Below are 8,386 nucleotides of genomic sequence, written 5' to 3'. Positions count from 1 at the left end.
AAAATAAATTTTTTTGGACTTAATAATTTTTCCGGCGTTTATCAGACTTTCAGATAGGGGAAATGTCAGTGAGCGTTCCGATTTCAGTTCCAGAGCGATTCGCCCAATGAGTCCTTGATATTTAGTCGTTTTCAGCCAATTTTCTGGATTTTTGAAAATTTCACTTTTTTGTGAAAATATCCACTAAATGAGGGAATAATATGTGTGAGGGTACCCCAGGAGAGTTCCAAATGTGTGTGGGTAGAATATATATCCCACGGGGGTAAAACTGAAAAAAGTTTAAAAAAATTTTTTTTTGGACTTAATCATTTTTCCGGCGTTTATCAGACTTTCAGATAGGGGAAATGTCAGTGAGCGTTCAGAATTCAGGTCCAGAGCGATCGCCCAATGATTCCTTGATATTTAGTCATTTTCAGCCAATTTTCTGGATTTTTGAAAATTTCACTTTTTTGTGAAAATATCCACTAAATGAGGGAATAATATGTGTGAGGGTACCCCAGGAGAGTTCCAAATGTGTGTGGGTAGAATATATATCCCACGGGGGTAAAATTGAAAAAAGTTGCAAAAAATTTTTTTTTGGACTTAGTCATTTTTCCGTCGTTTATCAGACATTCAGATAGGTGAAATGTGAGTGAGCGTTCAGATTTCAGTTCCAGAGCGATTCGCCCAATGAGTCCTTGATATTTAGTCGTTTTCAACCAATTTTCTGGATTTTTGAAAATTTCACCTTTTTGTGAAAATATCCACTAAATGAGGGAATAATATGTGTGAGGGTACCCCAGAAGAGTACCAAATGTGTGTGGGTAGAATATATATCCCACGGGGTAAAATTGAAAAAAGTTTAAAAACATTTTTTCTTGGACTTAGTCATTTTTCCGGCGTTTATCAGACTTTCAGATAGGGGAAATGTCAGTGAGCATTCCGATTTCAGTTCCAGAGCGATTCGCCCAATCAGTCCTTGATATTTAGTCGTTTTCAGCCAATTTTCTGGATTTTTGAAAATTTCACTTTTTTGTGAAAATATCCACTAAATGAGGGAATAATATGTGTGAGGGTACACCAGGAGAGTTCCAAATGTGTGTGGGTAGAATATATATCCCACGGGGTAAAATTGAAAAAAGTTTAAAAAAAAATTTCTTGGACTTAGTAATTTTTACAGCATTTATCAGACTTTCAGATAGGTGAAATGTCATTGAGCGTTCAGATTTCAGTTCCAGAGCGATTCGCCCAATGAGTCCTTGATATTTAGTCGTTTTCAGCCAATTTTCTGGATTTTTGAAAATTTCCCTTTTTTGTGAAAATATCCACTAAATGAGGGAATAATATGTGTGAGGGTACCCCAGGAGAGTTCCAAATGTGTGTGGGTAGAATATATATCCCACGGTGTAAAATTGAAAAAAGTTTAAAAAAATTTTTCTCGGACTTAGTCATTTTTCCGTCGTTTATCAGACTTTTAGATAGGGGAAATGTCAGTGAGCGTTCCGATTTCAGTGCCAGAGCGATTCGCCCAATCATTCCTTGATATTTAGTCGTTTTCAGCCAATTTTCTGGATTTTTGAAAATTTCACTTTTTTGTGAAAATATCCACTAAATGAGGGAATAATATGTGTGAGGGTACCCCAGGAGAGTTCCAAATGTGTGTGGGTAGAATATATATCCCACGGTGTAAAATTGAAAAAAGTTTTAAAAACATTTTTCTTGGACTTAGTCATTTTTCCGGCGTTTATCAGACTTTAAGATAGGGGAAATGTAAGTGAGCGTTCCGATTTCAGTTCCAGAGCGATTCGCCCAATGAGTCCTTGATATTTAGTCGTTTTCAGCCAATTTTCTGGATTTTTGAAAATTTCACTTTTTTGTGAAAATATCCACTAAATGAGGGAATAATATGTGTGAGGGTACCCCAGGAGAGTTCCAAATGTGTGTGGGTAGAATATATATCCCACGGGGGTAAAATTGAAAAAAGTTGAAAAAAATTTTTTTTTGGACTTAGTCATTTTTCCGGCGTTTATCAGACATTCAGATAGGTGAAATGTGAGTGAGCATTCAGATTTCAGTTCCAGAGCGATTCGCCCAATGAGTCCTTGATATTTAGTCGTTTTCAACCAATTTTCTGGATTTTTGAAAATTTCACCTTTTTGTGAAAATATCCACTAAATGAGGGAATAATATGTGTGAGGGTACCCCAGAAGAGTACCAAATGTGTGTGGGTAGAATATATATCCCACGGGGTAAAATTGAAAAAAGTTTAAAAACATTTTTTCTTGGACTTAGTCATTTTTCCGTCGTTTATCAGACTTTCAGATAGGGGAAATGTCAGTGAGCATTCCGATTTCAGTTCCAGAGCGATTGGCCCAATGAGTCCTTGATATTTAGTCGTTTTCAGCCAATTTTCTGGATTTTTGAAAATTTCACTTTTTTGTGAAAATATCCACTAAATGAGGGAATAATATGTGTGAGGGTACCCCAGGAGAGTTCCAAATGTGTGTGGGTAGAATACATATCCCACGGGGGTAAAATTGAAAAAAGTTTAAAAAAATTTTCTTGGACTTAGTAATTTTTCCAGCATTTATCAGACTTTCAGATAGGTGAAATGTCAGTGAGCGTTCAGATTTCAGTTCCGGAGCGATTCGCCCAATGAGTCCTTGATATTTAGTCGTTTTCAGACAATGTTCTAGATTTTTGAAAATTTCACTTTTTTGTGAAAATATCCACTAAATGAGGGCATAATATTTGTGAGGGTACCCCAGGAGAGTTCCAAATGTGTGTGGGTAGAATATATATCCCACGGGGTAAAATTGAAAATAGTTTTAAAAACATTTTTCTGGGACTTAGTCATTTTTCCGGCGTTTATCAGACTTTCAGATAGGGGAAATGTCAGTGAGCGTTCCGATTTCAGTGCCAGAGCGATTCGCCCAATCATTCCTTGATATTTAGTCGTTTTCAGCCAATGTTCTGGATTTTTGAAAATTTCACTTTTTTGTGAAAATATCCACTAAATGAGGGAATAATATGTGTGAGGGTACCCCAGGAGAGTTCCAAATGTGTGTGGGTAGAATATATATCCCACGGTATAAAATTGAAAAAAGTTTTAAAAACATTTTTCTTGGACTTAGTCATTTTTCCTGCGTTTATCAGACTTTAAGATAGGGGAAATGTAAGTGAGCGTTCCGATTTCAGTTCCAGAGCGATTCGCCCAATGAGTCCTTGATATTTAGTCGTTTTCAGCCAATTTTCTGGATTTTTGAAAATGTCACTTTTTTGTGAAAATATCCACTAAATGAGGGAATAATATGTGTGAGGGTACCCCAGGAGAGTTCCAAATGTGTGTGGGTAGAATATATATATCACGGGGTAAAATTGAAAAAAGTTTAAAAAAATTTTTCTTGGACTTAGTAATTTTTCCAGCATTTATCAGACTTTCAGATAGGTGAAATGTGAGTGAGCGTTCAGATTTCAGTTCCAGAGCGATTCGCCCAATGAGTCCTTGATATTTAGTCGTTTTCAGCCAATGTTCTAGATTTTTGAAAATTTTACTTTTTTGTGAAAATATCCACTAAATGAGGGAATAATATTTGTGAGGGTACCCCAGAAGAGTTCCAATTGTGTGTCGGTAGAATATATATCCCACTGGGGTAAAATTGAAAAAAGTAAAAAAAAAAAATTTTTTTGGACTTAATAATTTTTCCGGCGTTTATCAGACTTTCAGATAGGGGAAATGTCAGTGAGCGTTCCGATTTCAGTTCCAGAGCGATTCGCCCAATGAGTCCTTGATATTTAGTCGTTTTCAGCCAATTTTCTGGATTTTTGAAAATTTCACTTTTTTGTGAAAATATCCACTAAATGAGGGAATAATATGTGTGAGGGTACCCCAGAAGAGTACCAAATGTGTGTGGGTAGAATATATATCCAACGGGGTAAAATTGAAAAAAGTTTAAAAACATTTTTTCTTGGACTTAGTCATTTTTCCGGCGTTTATCAGACTTTCAGATAGGGGAAATGTCAGTGAGCATTCCGATTTCAGTTCCAGAGCGATTGGCCCAATGAGTCCTTGATATTTAGTCGTTTTCAGCCAATTTTCTGGATTTTTGAAAATTTCACTTTTTTGTGAAAATATCCACTAAATGAGGGAATAATATGTGTGAGGGAACCCCAGGAGAGTTCCAAATGTGTGTGGGTAGAATATATATCCCACGGGGGTAAAATTGAAAAAAGTTGAAAAAAATTTTTTTTTGGACTTAGTCATTTTTCCGGCGTTTATCAGACATTCAGATAGGTGAAATGTGAGTGAGCGTTCAGATTTCAGTTCCAGAGCGATTCGCCCAATGAGTCCTTGATATTTAGTCGTTTTCAACCAATTTTCTGGATTTTTGAAAATTTCACCTTTTTGTGAAAATATCCACTAAATGAGGGAATAATATGTGTGAGGGTACCCCAGAAGAGTACCAAATGTGTGTGGGTAGAATATATATCCCACGGGGTAAAATTGAAAAAAGTTTAAAAACATTTTTTCTTGGACTTAGTCATTTTTCCGGCGTTTATCAGAGTTTCAGATAGGGGAAATGTCAGTGAGCATTCCGATTTCAGTTCCAGAGCGATTGGCCCAATGAGTCCTTGATATTTAGTCGTTTTCAGCCAATTTTCTGGATTTTTGAAAATCTCACTTTTTTGTGAAAATATCCACTAAATGAGGGCATAATATTTGTGAGGGTACCCCAGGAGAGTTCCAAATGTGTGTGGGTAGAATATATATCCCACGGGGTAAAATTGAAAATAGTTTTAAAAACAGTTTTCTGGGACTTAGTCATTTTTCCGGCGTTTATCAGACTTTCAGATAGGGGAAATGTCAGTGAGCGTTCCGATTTCAGTGCCAGAGCGATTCGCCCAATCATTCCTTGATATTTAGTCGTTTTCAGCCAATGTTCTGGATTTTTGAAAATTTCACTTTTTTGTGAAAATATCCACTAAATGAGGGAATAATATGTGTGAGGGTACCCCAGGAGAGTTCCAAATGTGTGTGGGTAGAATATATATCCCACGGTGTAAAATTGAAAAAAGTTTTAAAAACATTTTTCTTGGACTTAGTCATTTTTCCGGCGTTTATCAGACTTTAAGATAGGGGAAATGTAAGTGAGCGTTCCGATTTCAGTTCCAGAGCGATTCGCCCAATGAGTCCTTGATATTTAGTCGTTTTCAGCCAATTTTCTGGATTTTTGAAAATTTCACTTTTTTGTGAAAATATCCACTAAATGAGGGAATAATATGTGTGAGGGTACCCCAGGAGAGTTCCAAATGTGTGTGGGTAGAATATATATCCCACGGGGTAAAATTGAAAAAAGTTTAAAAAAAATTTTCTTGGACTTAGTAATTTTTCCAGCATTTATCAGACTTTCAGATAGGTGAAATGTGAGTGAGCGTTCAGATTTCAGTTCCAGAGCGATTCGCCCAATGAGTCCTTGATATTTAGTCGTTTTCAGCCAATGTTCTAGATTTTTGAAAATTTTACTTTTTTGTGAAAATATCCACTAAATGAGGGAATAATATTTGTGAGGGTACCCCAGAAGAGTTCCAATTGTGTGTGGGTAGAATATATATCCCACTGGGGTAAAATTGAAAAAAGTTAAAAAATAAATTTTTTTGGACTTAATAATTTTTCCGGCGTTTATCAGACTTTCAGATAGGGGAAATGTCAGTGAGCGTTCCGATTTCAGTTCCAGAGCGATTCGCCCAATGAGTCCTTGATATTTAGTCGTTTTCAGCCAATTTTCTGGATTTTTGAAAATTTCACTTTTTTGTGAAAATATCCACTAAATGAGGGAATAATATGTGTGAGGGTACCCCAGGAGAGTTCCAAATGTGTGTGGGTAGAATATATATCCCACGGGGGTAAAACTGAAAAAAGTTTAAAAAAATTTTTTTTTGGACTTAATCATTTTTCCGGCGTTTATCAGACTTTCAGATAGGGGAAATGTCAGTGAGCGTTCAGATTTCAGGTCCAGAGCGATCGCCCAATGATTCCTTGATATTTAGTCATTTTCAGCCAATTTTCTGGATTTTTGAAAATTTCACTTTTTTGTGAAAATATCCACTAAATGAGGGAATAATATGTGTGAGGGTACCCCAGGAGAGTTCCAAATGTGTGTGGGTAGAATATATATCCCACGGGGGTAAAATTGAAAAAAGTTGCAAAAAATTTTTTTTTGGACTTAGTCATTTTTCCGTCGTTTATCAGACATTCAGATAGGTGAAATGTGAGTGAGCGTTCAGATTTCAGTTCCAGAGCGATTCGCCCAATGAGTCCTTGATATTTAGTCGTTTTCAACCAATTTTCTGGATTTTTGAAAATTTCACCTTTTTGTGAAAATATCCACTAAATGAGGGAATAATATGTGTGAGGGTACCCCAGAAGAGTACCAAATGTGTGTGGGTAGAATATATATCCCACGGGGTAAAATTGAAAAAAGTTTAAAAACATTTTTTCTTGGACTTAGTCATTTTTCCGGCGTTTATCAGACTTTCAGATAGGGGAAATGTCAGTGAGCATTCCGATTTCAGTTCCAGAGCGATTCGCCCAATCAGTCCTTGATATTTAGTCGTTTTCAGCCAATTTTCTGGATTTTTGAAAATTTCACTTTTTTGTGAAAATATCCACTAAATGAGGGAATAATATGTGTGAGGGTACCCCAGGAGAGTTCCAAATGTGTGTGGGTAGAATATATATCCCACGGTGTAAAATTGAAAAAAGTTTTAAAAACATTTTTCTTGGACTTAGTCATTTTTCCGGCGTTTATCAGACTTTAAGATAGGGGAAATGTAAGTGAGCGTTCCGATTTCAGTTCCAGAGCGATTCGCCCAATGAGTCCTTGATATTTAGTCGTTTTCAGCCAATTTTCTGGATTTTTGAAAATTTCACTTTTTTGTGAAAATATCCACTAAATGAGGGAATAATATGTGTGAGGGTACCCCAGGAGAGTTCCAAATGTGTGTGGGTAGAATATATATCCCACGGGGGTAAAATTGAAAAAAGTTGAAAAAAATTTTTTTTTGGACTTAGTCATTTTTCCGGCGTTTATCAGACATTCAGATAGGTGAAATGTGAGTGAGCGTTCAGATTTCAGTTCCAGAGCGATTCGCCCAATGAGTCCTTGATATTTAGTCGTTTTCAACCAATTTTCTGGATTTTTGAAAATTTCACCTTTTTGTGAAAATATCCACTAAATGAGGGAATAATATGTGTGAGGGTACCCCAGAAGAGTACCAAATGTGTGTGGGTAGAATATATATCCCACGGGGTAAAATTGAAAAAAGTTTAAAAACATTTTTTCTTGGACTTAGTCATTTTTCCGTCGTTTATCAGACTTTCAGATAGGGGAAATGTCAGTGAGCATTCCGATTTCAGTTCCAGAGCGATTGGCCCAATGAGTCCTTGATATTTAGTCGTTTTCAGCCAATTTTCTGGATTTTTGAAAATTTCACTTTTTTGTGAAAATATCCACTAAATGAGGGAATAATATGTGTGAGGGTACCCCAGGAGAGTTCCAAATGTGTGTGGGTAGAATACATATCCCACGGGGTAAAATTGAAAAAAGTTTAAAAAAATTTTCTTGGACTTAGTAATTTTTCCAGCATTTATCAGACTTTCAGATAGGTGAAATGTCAGTGAGCGTTCAGATTTCAGTTCCGGAGCGATTCGCCCAATGAGTCCTTGATATTTAGTCGTTTTCAGACAATGTTCTAGATTTTTGAAAATTTCACTTTTTTGTGAAAATATCCACTAAATGAGGGAATAATATGTGTGAGGGTACCCCAGAAGAGTTCCAAATGTGTGTGGGTAGAATATATATCCCACGGGGTAAAATTGAAAAAAGTTTTAAAAACATTTTTCTTGGACTTAGTCATTTTTCCGGCGTTTATCAGACTTTAAGATAGGGGAAATGTCAGTGAGCGTTCCGATTTCAGTTCCAGAGCGATTGGCCCAATGAGTCCTTGATATTTAGTCGTTTTCAGCCAATTTTCTGGATTTTTGAAAATCTCACTTTTTTGTGAAAATATCCACTAAATGAGTGCATAATATTTGTGAGGGTACCCCAGGAGAGTTCCAAATGTGTGTGGGTAGAATATATATCCCACGGGGTAAAATTGAAAATAGTTTTAAAAACATTTTTCTGGGACTTAGTCATTTTTCCGGCGTTTATCAGACTTTCAGATAGGGGAAATGTCAGTGAGCGTTCCGATTTCAGTGCCAGAGCGATTCGCCCAATCATTCCTTGATATTTAGTCGTTTTCAGCCAATGTTCTGGATTTTTGAAAATTTCACTTTTTTGTGAAAATATCCACTAAATGAGGGAATAATATGTGTGAGGGTACCCCAGGAGAGTTCCAAATGTGT

The sequence above is a fragment of the Phyllobates terribilis genome, unplaced genomic scaffold, assembly GCF_046119375.1.
Source record: "Phyllobates terribilis strain yellow unplaced genomic scaffold, ASM4611937v1 Scaffold_31__1_contigs__length_13893835, whole genome shotgun sequence".
Taxonomy (NCBI): domain Eukaryota; kingdom Metazoa; phylum Chordata; class Amphibia; order Anura; family Dendrobatidae; genus Phyllobates; species Phyllobates terribilis.
Note: the sequence above shows the minus strand (reverse complement) of the source record.